Consider the following 12,495-nt stretch of genomic DNA (forward strand, 5'->3'; position numbering starts at 1 on the left):
AGTTCCCATCCCTTCTACTTTAAAATAAATACACTAACACGTAGATTTAGAAGAAAAATGTCAAACAAATCAATTCTATTTTTTATACCAAAAAAATATTATAAATATATAAATTATATACAAATATTATATATAATACTATCTTATATATATATTATAACGTTTTTATATATAATGAGCAAAAATATCATTCACCCTTTTATACTCCTTTTTTCTTTGTTTTGCTAGCATATAAGGGTTTTATTTTTTTTAGGGCAAATTTGTCTTTCTGGAATTTGTATGAGGGCAAAAGTGTCTTAAATATTACAATTCTATAGAATTGCTCCCAATTCCATAGGTTTACATGAGGAATTTAATTTAGCTTTTTTTCATAGAATTAGGATTCCCAAGAATTGTAATTCATATCTATCAAACATCACTTTATTCAGATTCCTATCCCAATTTCATTTCCATCTTCACAATTCCAACCTACCAAACATGACCTAAATTTTTAATTATAAGAATTTCATTAACACTTAAGAATCATTATGATATATATTTTTAAAAAATTTTAAAAAATTCTTACAATTAGAACACTCTTCGAATACATTATTTCTTTAAAAAAATTGAGATTTTGTATATTTTAAGTATTAAATGACAAAATCATTGATAGTCATTCTATTTGTCTAGATTAAACAGTTATTATCAAACATGTCACATGAAATACTCATTAAGTATAAAAAATTTATGTCACTTACTAGATCTAAATCCCTTATACTATCACCTTAAGCTCAATCTAATGCCCAACAACTAAGGAAATTATCAAAATAGCTTATACTAATCTTTTTCCGCATGGATAAAGTTTAATTAAGGAATGGTCTGTTTTATTTAGTACTCCATTTTGTCCAAAATGTAAGCAATTTTTAGGAAAAAAAATTCACATACTAATAAATTCCTCATTGTCATAAAAATATGTGTTATTTTTCCCTTTTGTCTTCAGTCTCAACTACCAATACATTTAATGATGAGTGAGAGATACATTTATACAAAAATCGATCTATGTTAATAAATACAAGTGATAAAATAAAAATTTTTTTTACATGTACTAGATTGCTTATATTTTGGACCAAGTTTAACTGAGAGAAAATTCTTATATTTTGAACTAAATTGAGTGTATTCATTTGTATATTGAATATATTGATATATATTATTTATAACAAATTTAATATATAATTTTTTAAATTAATGTTATTTTAGGATTCTAAATATTTTATATTAATTTTTAAGTCAATTAAAGTTTATATAAAAGGGATAAAGTTGTCTTAACGCCCATTAAAATTTTAAAGTAACAATCATCTTAAAATAAAATGATTAAAGTATACATTTAATTTTTTAATTTTATATCAAATTTTATTTTGATCCATTAATCTTATAAAGTGTTTTTTAATCTTTTATCAACCCTAACACCACTATTTTTTATTATAAAAAATTATATGTTAAATTTTTAAATATTAATAAAACATTATCAAATGTTGACACATCAAATTTAATTTTTTATAATAATAATGATTTAACAGTAAAAATAATCATTTAAAATTAATAAGTTTAAATTTAAAGAACTGTAACATATATTTTTAAAAAATAATAGATCATATTAAAAATTTATATAAAATTAAAGAATCAAGGGCATAATTTAGCCAAATAAAATTAAAACTCTGACGGTAAAGTGTGACAGCCGTGTGTTTTTGTTCAAAAAGTGTGATAGCTGTTGGGGTTTGTTCTTATACATGCAAATATACAGTAAAACTGATCCCGAGTTACAGATACAAGAGTGATGTAAAGTGGCAACCTTTTTTACCAAAGGAAGGAAAAAAAAAAAAAAAGGTCGGCAGCCCGTTCGGAATGGGAATGATGGAATTTAAATTAATAAAATAAGTATGTCTGGCGTGTCATGGAAAGGAGTGGATATTTGCGTATAATTAGATAATGATACCCCTAAGATAGAAATGTATTCAGTTAGTTTTAGTAGTTTTTTTGTTATTAGAATATACTTGTTAACATCTGATCTTTTGATTAAAAAAATAGTAAACTATTTATTAAAAATAATTTCTTAAATTATATTAAAATATTATCATACTTTTAAAAAAAATCTGTTTCTAATATGCAAAGTTATTTTGCAATTTATTAATAAAAAATATTTTATTTATTAATTAAAAACATCAAAGCAAACAACCAATTAATGGAGCAGTGTTGGAATAGAAGTTGACGAGTGAAATTATAAGTTGATATATGGCTTTTCTAAGGATCAGATCGACCTCCCGGCTTCATTATACATACATACATACATACATACATACATATATATATATATATATATATAACTAGAAATTAAAGTATGGATTGGAGGCCATTTAGGGAGAGCTTTATCTAATTAACTTCATAGAAACTTATGTTTATAATGGTATATATAAATCAATTTCAACGTGCATGGTTTTATAATATTGATACAATAATGAGGAATACGTCAATTCTCAACCTCTCAAGGAAAAAAATCCAATTAAGAATGATTGATGATGGGCTGGAATAGCATGATCATTGTCTTGGTCGACACATGATTGATGAATCAAAGAGATAAATTATCTGGATTGTTGGCTAGGAATTTTGTTGCTAGATATATAACCAATTCCAATATTCCAAGTAATTAATTTGTTTTGTCCCACACACACACACACACACATGAACGTACACCCCCATCCAAAAAAACAAAGGAAGAAAAAATTGTTTTGTTGTGATATTATATATATATATATATATATAGAAAATGACAGTTAGTTTAAGTCCCAAAAGAGAAAATTAAATAACAGTTAAGTTTCTGATTTAAATTTTTTAAAATAAATTGTAAATTCAATTTGACTAATTATAATTTTAAAAGTTTCAATTACAAATAAGATATTTAAATTATAAATGCAATTCTCAGTTTATAATTGAAATATATATATATATATACACACACATATTCAATTGTTTGGATTAATATTTGCAACTTATATATATTATAAATAATTTTGTTGAGAATCTAATTATTATTAACTTCTTCTTTAGACTATACTGTCTTTCTCCATTGTGAGAGAGAGAGATTTTTTTGTTATTGATATTGTTATTTTTTGGGTGAGTATTATTGATATTATTATTGTTATTATATATATATATACTCATAAACTTTGAATGTAAACAACGAGGTGTAAATGATTTTTTAGATAAAAAAGTTATGATCTACAATGATCTATTGAGGGAATAATTTTACAAGGCCACTTTTTGTGTGTGCAATAGAATATTCTGATATTATGAATAAGTATACGTAGAATGAGATTCTAAATTCTTGTGCTAGTCATCAGCTGATCATTCATGCGAAGAGGCAGACGACAAGAAAACGATTATATACGAATATGAAATTTGGCAAGTGATTGAGTTCATTAATCTTGAGGGCGAAAATAATAATAATAATAATGATAATAATAATAATTAGAATCAAATCAAGTAGCTTAGATTATTTGTTTCTTTTTCAGTTTTTTTTCTTCTTCTTCTTTTTTTTAAATACTATGGTTGATTCTCTTAAGTCATAGACTTGGATGCAATATGGACATAACATATTCTGGGACGCAATGGAATTTTGATTAAAGTGATGGGAATAATTCAGAGGAATAATTGAAAACGATAATCAGACTGTTAAGTCTCAACCACCACCCCCACAAGAAGTCCCACTTTCGGTTATTTTGGCTCATTTAGTCCCACTTTCGGTTTCTCTTTTTCTCTATTGGAGTTTTTCACAATCTTACGCGCGCGCGCGCGCAAATTTTTTTTTTTTTAAGCAAATAATTTAATCTTCTTTTGAACTTCATGCATTTATTTATTTATTTACTTTTGGTTACAATTAGAGGTTTGAGTAGTTGAACCTTTTAATTTCTACCCACAACCCATCCCACCACTTCACACCATATTTTTTTTTCTTATTTTTTCAAAGATCTTTTTGACTCATTTTGCAATCTGCAATTACTATAAATCTCTTATATAAACTAACAGTTACGCATGGGTGGCGCTACATTGAAGCCAAGGGGGCAAATGCAGTTCATGCATTTTAATATTTTACATCCTTTGACTTAAATATTTTGCATTTCTTAACCCAACTTTAAAGATTTTGAATTCAACAAATTTTTAATTATTTTTAAATTATTAATTTTAAAAATGTTGCACCCCATAACCTTTGGTCTTGGCATGCCACTACAGTTAGGTGAGTGGATTACTTGTACTGATATGAAAAATCTCTTAATAATTATTCCTTCTAAGTTTGGACCACAATATAAGTTATTTTCTAAAAATTTTGCTTGGTTAAAAATATAAAGTATTGGATAAGTGTTATATGTATATATATTCCCAATTATACCCATTACTTTATTGAGTAATTAATGAGAGTCTTTTGAATAAATTAAATATTATATATATATATATATATATTATATATTATAAAAATTAAGGGTATGATTGGAAAGATATGAAAATTAATTATTAAAAAATTAATATTTTAATTAATTTTTTAAAAAAATATAGATTAGCTAACAATAACTTATATTGTGATTTGGAGAAAGAAAATAATATATATAATAAATTAAAATAATATATTTATAAACTTGAGTCTTGAATTTCAGATTTAAAATTTTTGTAGTATCGCCCCAAGTATAATGTTCTTGAGCTAATGTGAGACTCAAAAACTGCGAGTTTTAAGACTTCAAATTCAGACATGACTTAAGTTTTAAGACTCAAAGGCTCTGCTTTATTCTGCTTTATGGCCCATTTTTTCCCTCTCCCATTTCTTGGGGATGGTTCTCCATTCCTAATAAAACCAACTAATATCTACAAATGATTTGAGTAATCTAAATAATTTGGTTCTCCATTCCATTGCTTTTCTTCAAGAGGAGGTTTTTTATAAGATTCGGACACAGGTAATCTAAATTAAAAATAATGTTCTTATTACCGAAAAAAAAAATTTGTTCTCTTTCTTTCCAGTTTGTTTGAGCAATTATTGTTCTCTTTCTATAAAAGTACTGAGTCATTGCATACCCCAAAAGAAAAAAGAAAAAAAAAGTACTGAGTTATTTGTGGGTGCGGCTGAAGGTGAAGCGAATAAGCATTTTGTGGTGGGTCCCTATGTAGATCCAACAAGAGGCCCCACCTTAACTCTTTAAGTAACGGTAACAATACACGTGTTGCATTCAACGCCTTTTATTTTTTCGTCCCCGTTACATTCAGTTAACTAGATCATACTCGCACGCTGTTTACACACGTTTTGTCTGGCCGACGCCTAGATTAAATTAGCACACGTATACTAATTATTTGTATTATAACTTTAATAATAATTCATTGTCCTGAAAAAAATTATAATATATATCGAGTATTCATTAATTTTCTTAAAAGACATTATTATTTGATTGGAAAACATGGTTTTCAGTCCTTAAATTATTATCAACTTGGGCTAAAATCCTGTAGTTTTTTTAATAAAGAAATTAATTTTAAGAATTAATATTACAATTTACAATCAACTTTGGTTAAGTTTCCTAAACATTCCAAAAAATAATTTCTTAATAAAAAAACTACAGTGAACTTGAATCAAATTGACCACAACTTAAGGGTCAAAAATTATATAACGTTTATTAGCAGTAAAAAAATATTTATTTATTATATTTTAAATAAAATATTTGAAAATAACAATATAAAATTGTATTTGATTTCTTAAAAATTAGCAGAGAGATTTTTCCAATATTAAAATGAAAAGATTGTGTCCTAATTGTTCGTACAACACAATCAATACACAAGCCTATAATGGCTTTTTTATGTTCATTTTTTAAAAATGAAATTAGCTTTTCATTTTTATTTTTTTCATATATACCTTTGTCTATTTTTAAGCTAAATGCCTCTGTCTAATTTGTTTTCACTCTCAATAATATTTCACAATATTGTCTCTGTCTCCCTAATGAAATGTAATATGATGAGAAAGTAAAAGTTTATATTAACATATATAGTTACAAAATGCCGCCGCTTGGATATGAAAAAACTATTGGCAACACTCTTCGATTTTAATTAGATGCAAGAAAATTTTTTAATATCTTTATGATTGGATTATTCATTAAAATATGATATTCACTCTTTCTCATTTATAAGACATCCTTAGATAAAATCATGCATACAAATAAAATTCATTAAATATACTTTATAATCTTATTTTTTTTAAATAAAAATATAAACTTTTAAAAATATTTTTAATTTAATACTCCATTTGTAAAAGAAAATTAAGAGAGATAATATAATGGGATTGATAATATTAAAAATGTATCATTCATGAAATTTTATTCTTATTAAATTGTCTTATAAATTAGAATGGACAGATATAAAATAGAGGATTCTTAGATGAAAATAAAAATTATTTTCAAAATTAAACATATTTATTTCACCAAAAAAATTTAAACATATAATAAACTCTAATAACTAGGTTTGGATAGAGGGAAAAAGAGAGAAAACCAGAAGAAATTAAAAAAAGTAATTTTTTACTATTTCCACAAGTTTTCCCTATCAATTTTCATTCTTCCTTATTTTTCTCTCCATTTAAACAAGAGGTAAGTTCAAAGTATAAACCAGAGTACGTGACTAATAAATACTCCTTTCATTAAAAAATATAAGATATTTTTAATTGAATTTTACTTCTCAATAAAATAATTATCTACTTTCAAATTAATTATATCTTTTTATATTTACTCCAATTATACAATAAATATAAAGCCATTTATAATAGGGACATTTAAAAATAATAATAATTAGTGATAGTACACATTAAAAGATTAAAAATGTCTTATATTTTTAAATATTCAACTCTTAAAAAAATATTTTATATTTTTAAACAAAAGAAGCATATACTTTTAACATATAATCCACTCACATTATTACGTATAACGAATAACAAATAGCCTTTTCATGGCATGCACATCTTTTTTTACTTTGTTTTGTTTTTTGCCTAGTTATATACATGCATTATGGGTATCGATCTCTCTTTAATGATAACATTCTAGCTTCTTCTTTACACACACACACACACACACACACAGAGTTCGGTTTGCTTTTTTCCATTATGTCACGTCCAGTCATTTCATGCATATCCTCTCTTTTATGTTCACCCTCTTTTCGTTTCCCTTAACTCTCTTAACTCTTTCACATTCTCTTTTCTCTAGTGATATAATGCGATAATAAATAATTAACAATTTATTCCCGCAAACGTCTCATCATTTGTGAAGGAAAAGCATAAACTAATTGATCTTAAATTTTCCCGGAATGAATAAAAAAAACGTATAGCCTGATATACGTATATATAGTATTTGTATCAATTAGAAGTTAACGATAACATATTTATTTGATTAATGAATTTGGTAAGAGGACAAAATGAGGAAAAGTTAATTTTGAAATGGACAGGTTCATAAAGGAGGATATTGATGAACGGGACCCTCTTATAATCGGATAAAGATTCCTTAAAGTTCACTCTCTAAAATTTACTAAATTTGAGCATTTAATTAAATGAGACTGATGTCAAACGGGAAGTAGAAAAGTAAAAAAGAGAGAGAAGAGAGAGGGAGAGGGAGGGAAGAGGCTGAAAAAAAAAACTCTCATTATTAAATGTTCAGAATATAAATAAAAATTTTAACTCTATTTATGAAACCTTAAATAATAAAAATTTAAATTAATATCTTAAATCCTAAATTTAAATATAATATTCAAGATATTGATATTTGATATAAAAATAAAATAAATAATCAAAACTGATTATAATAGATAAATATATTTGTTTAAATATTCTACTGCATAATCCTAACATTTTAAATTAAAATTTAATTATATTTATCCCATATTACATTAAGGTTCACAATTTTTTCACACACACATATATAATATTTGGCACCAAATGCTTCTGAATTTTCCCTTCATTTTGTATACATGCATATTACACGTTTATATATATTACTCTATATTCATATTAATGTCTATGAATTATAATTTTTGTGTATCTAAATGAAAGATTTAATTTGAATCTAAATTTTCATTAATCCAAATATACCATTAAAGAATTTTCATCCATGATAATCTTCTTGGAATGGAGCGACAAGTAGAGAATTTGAAAGTCCAATATATTACTAGAAAAAGAAGGGTTTTGTTATCATATGCCCATCTTTTAACTTCTGAGTCAGACTGGGACACTCGAAAAAGAAATATCGGTGCATTATTCCAAACACTGTTTGAATTATCAACTGATTATGCGTCCACTACGAAAGAATAATGGTTAATTATTTTTCACTTTACAAAAAGGCATACCCATATCCATCACCACGTGACATCAATTAATTCATATATGACATGCATGATTTATCTCCTTTGCTTTGATAGCCATCCTAAAAAGTTGGGTTCTTATCCTCTTTTCATTCGTATCTGATTTCCCCAACTCTTATTACTCGAACCCACATTGCTAAATCAATAATGACATTTAAATTACGAGAACTGATATGACAAAATGGCATAAGTATCGAATCCATAAACCTTCTTTACACATATATCAATACCCAAATATTCCATTAAAGTGATTTAAACATGTTAGGAATGGTGAGTGATTATTTAAAAACGGAGAGAGATCAGGATAAATGAACAAGAATAGTGGAAGAACTTCATATCTAAACTCAAATGCTCAAATTTATGTATCATTCTTCTTTATTATATGCTCCCTCTAGACCATAATATTTATCACTATTAACTAATTCATGGTTTACAAAAATATTATTTGAAAGTTTATGCCCTTTTAAGAGTTTAAATATGTACCTTTCAAAGACAAGGAATAAAAAAAAGGTAAACGTATAAATGAAAAAAAATAACATTTATTCAATGCTTTATATTTTGGATCAAAGAATGCTTCTAGAAATTGATTTATATTGTGCATGGTTTGGAGGGAGTATTATTTTTTAACCCAAACTTCATATCTATCATCTCAAGTGTGAGTCCGCAAGCTCTCTAGTTATATTAAAAAATGCCACAAACACCAAAGTCCTTCATGTAGTTAGGACTTTTAAGTCTTGAAAAAAACTCAACTTTGATACCATCAATTAGAAATGAGGAGTGATCGCCTAAAAATGAGGGGAGAGTACAAATGTGCAAAAACATTATTAAAAAAGTACTATATTTTAACTCAAAATTTCAATACTCAAATTTATGAGTCATTATCCTTCATTATGTACTAAGCTAAATTTGTTTCAGGATTGTGAGCAGCCAAGTTTGTTTTCACGTTAGTGCGCGTCCAGGGCTCGACGTTTTGTTGTTTCTGGGTATAGTTTTCTTTTTGCCACCTTCTTTTCTCTTTTATCTTCAACATGGGTTGGTGGTGGAGATCGAGGAAGGGACTTTAGCCATGATTTAGGGGATTAAAAACTAAAGATCGCTAGCCCTGTGGATGATAGTGGCTATGATAAAGGATAAAAATTCTTCTACTTTATTAGCTTTTTTTTCCCTCCTTTATCTTTACTTTGGTTTTATTATTACTATCTATATCTATATCTGTTCGAATATATCAACTATTCTTCAACTGAAACAGTTGGAGATGGGACCTTCTTACTGAGTTCCACGTCGGCCTGATGGCTTAACGTCGCTGTTTCATTAGAAAAATATAAACATGGGTCCTCTAATTTGTCTCCATGCCATTGCATATGAAAAAGTTTGTGTATGCATGTGTTATGAGACTTGTCTCAACGAGAATCCACGTACAACATTAAGTATTCCCGTAGATCTGTTTATCTGTGCAAATGACGTTGTACATGATCAAGATGTATTTCAAGCCATCATCTCATAGCGTGATCCAAAGGTGCATATTAATTTGATTTGGATATTTCAAATTTTGATGGTTTAATTTTAATTAAAATTATATATTATTTTTTATTGATAATATATCTTTTTATTAGAGATAATTATATTTAAAGTACAGTTAGGCACTAAATGTGAGTCTCTCTCTCAATAAAAATTCAAATTTTTGATTCACCACATTAATTGTGAAAGGTTAGCTTCTTTTGTTACAGTCAACTCCTATTGGTTGAAATTAATATTATATATGATTATTTTTAAGTTGTTGACACTTGAAATTAAGTTTTTTGTGTTTTATTTTTTTTTTCAGAATAAAAGAGTTGAATATACAAATACAAAACGATTTGCAAAATTTAGATGAATTTAATTCATGCAGTAAAGATTAGATATGGCAGTTTAGAATAGTCACTAACGTACTTGCATTAACTGATTAAGTCAAGATTTGATTATGATTTAATAGTGATTCAAAATATTTACTTTGACGGAAGATATTTATAGGATCTGGTCAAAATAAAAAAATAAAATATTCATAGGAATGAGAAGAGGAATAAGAATAGAGATGAGATTTGATAGAATGATATAAGTATTTTGGTATATATTCCCCATACTTGTGTGCAGGCCATGTGAAGGGGTTTTGAGGCTTAAAACAAAATTACCTAAGAGGCCTAATATATTATTATTTATACATCTTCGTATCACTTTTTTAGCTTTTTATAATCAATTTATTCTAATATTTCACTTCTAATAGATAATATAACTAATCCAATTAATTTATTTTGTAACATGGTTGATTTTAAATAAAATTTAAGTAATTTTAATTTCAAAAAACTTCTTTTAATAGTAGCAACTATTATGAGTATTGTCAATAATATTTTATGAGCAATAAAAAATAATAACTAATTATATATTAATTATATAAGATATATAATTAAAATTAGTGCTTAACGAGAAAAATGATAATCAGTTATATAAGATATAAGTGTGCTTTTTTAGGCCTAAGGCAGCCGCCTTATTGGCCTAACATGAGCCACGGCATGCTTGAATGAAATAAAGTTAATGAGCTCAAGCCGTTGTAATGAGTTCAATGTTAATTTTGTATATCTCAAAATATATGAATAAATAAAGTAATGTATGCATACCTGAAGAATTCATGAGCACTTGAGAAGGCTCGATTACCTCAAGTGTAGACAGATGCACAACCCATTAGCTCCCAGAGTTTTTAGAGAGTTCAGAGATAATAGAGTAGAAGAAAAAAATGAGTCGTGTGTTTTGCAATTATCGACTAATCGTTTTATTAAACACCTTATTAAATAATAAATAATTATATATTTCATTATCTCTAACTCAGTCAGTTAAGAGATAGGAAATAACTGACGGCTACTGGATTGTAGGTTAGGCCTCTGCCAATTGAGCTCACTTGTGTAGTCCTCCTATTACGGTCTATACAAAATCATAAAGACCAATATGTTTGAGCTTATTAATTAATGTTAATTCATAAATAAATAAATATTCCAACACTCAAGCCTTTATATGCTGAAAGACTTAATCAGCTCATTAGGGTTGAAACAATCTTTTCTTTGGATAGAGGAATGAAATGAAATAATATAAAAAATATAAAAGGTATTATAAATGACTATAACACCCTTAATGAAAATATATAAAATAATATTAACTTTAGAATGTTCAAAAAAATAATTTTCATAAATTTAATAAAATTATAAAAAAATATTTTTAATTTTTTTTAAATTTTCATAAGTTTTTTATCTTCAATAAAAATAATATATTTTATCATTAAAGTAATAAAATTTTTAATTAATTGAAATAATTTTTTGATAAAAGCAGAAATAATATATTTTACCTTTTACATTTATGCGTACATACTTGCATGAATATATACTTAATTGTATTGTTAAGAAATTTTAAATAAAAAATAAAACATACTTTTGGAAAATAAAAAATAAAAAGTATATCAAAACATTATTCGAAAAGAAGAAATTAATGTAAGAATTATGGATCTTTTTAGTGTTCTTGTAAATCATTCCATTCATATGCAACATTCCATCTCCATATACATATGAAGCATATGAGAGAGGGGTTGGGGGTGTTTTAGTCTTTTTGTAAATCATTCCATTCATATGCAACATTCCATCTCTTGGTCAAAGGGACTGCCGATTCTTTTTGACCCCTAGTAAAGATTAACGTATGAAGCAAAGAATGTACCAAACATGTTGCCTCAGAATATAATTTCCTTTGGCAATCAAACGGTCAAATTTGGGGACTGGAGTGTAGTATCGAGTGGTGTATATGGATTTGTTATTGTTAACCCAATGCTGATATTCACCTGGCCCAAAAAAAAAAACTCTTAATCTGTTGACAAAATAAATTGATGTAAAAATGTTTTATAAGATAAATGTTACTCCCTCTGCATTTTTTAAAGAGGTAGATGTTAAAAAATATAAGGTATTTTTAATTTTTTGAAATGTAATCATTATTTTTTTCAAAAATGTCCCTATTAATAATAACTTTATATTTATTATAGGGTATTTAATAGAGGTAAATATGAAAAGATAGGGTTAATTTAAA

The sequence above is a fragment of the Prosopis cineraria genome, unplaced genomic scaffold (assembly GCF_029017545.1).
Source record: "Prosopis cineraria cultivar Desert tree isolate PC_DT_omini unplaced genomic scaffold, ASM2901754v1 PC4, whole genome shotgun sequence".
NCBI lineage: Eukaryota > Viridiplantae > Streptophyta > Magnoliopsida > Fabales > Fabaceae > Prosopis > Prosopis cineraria.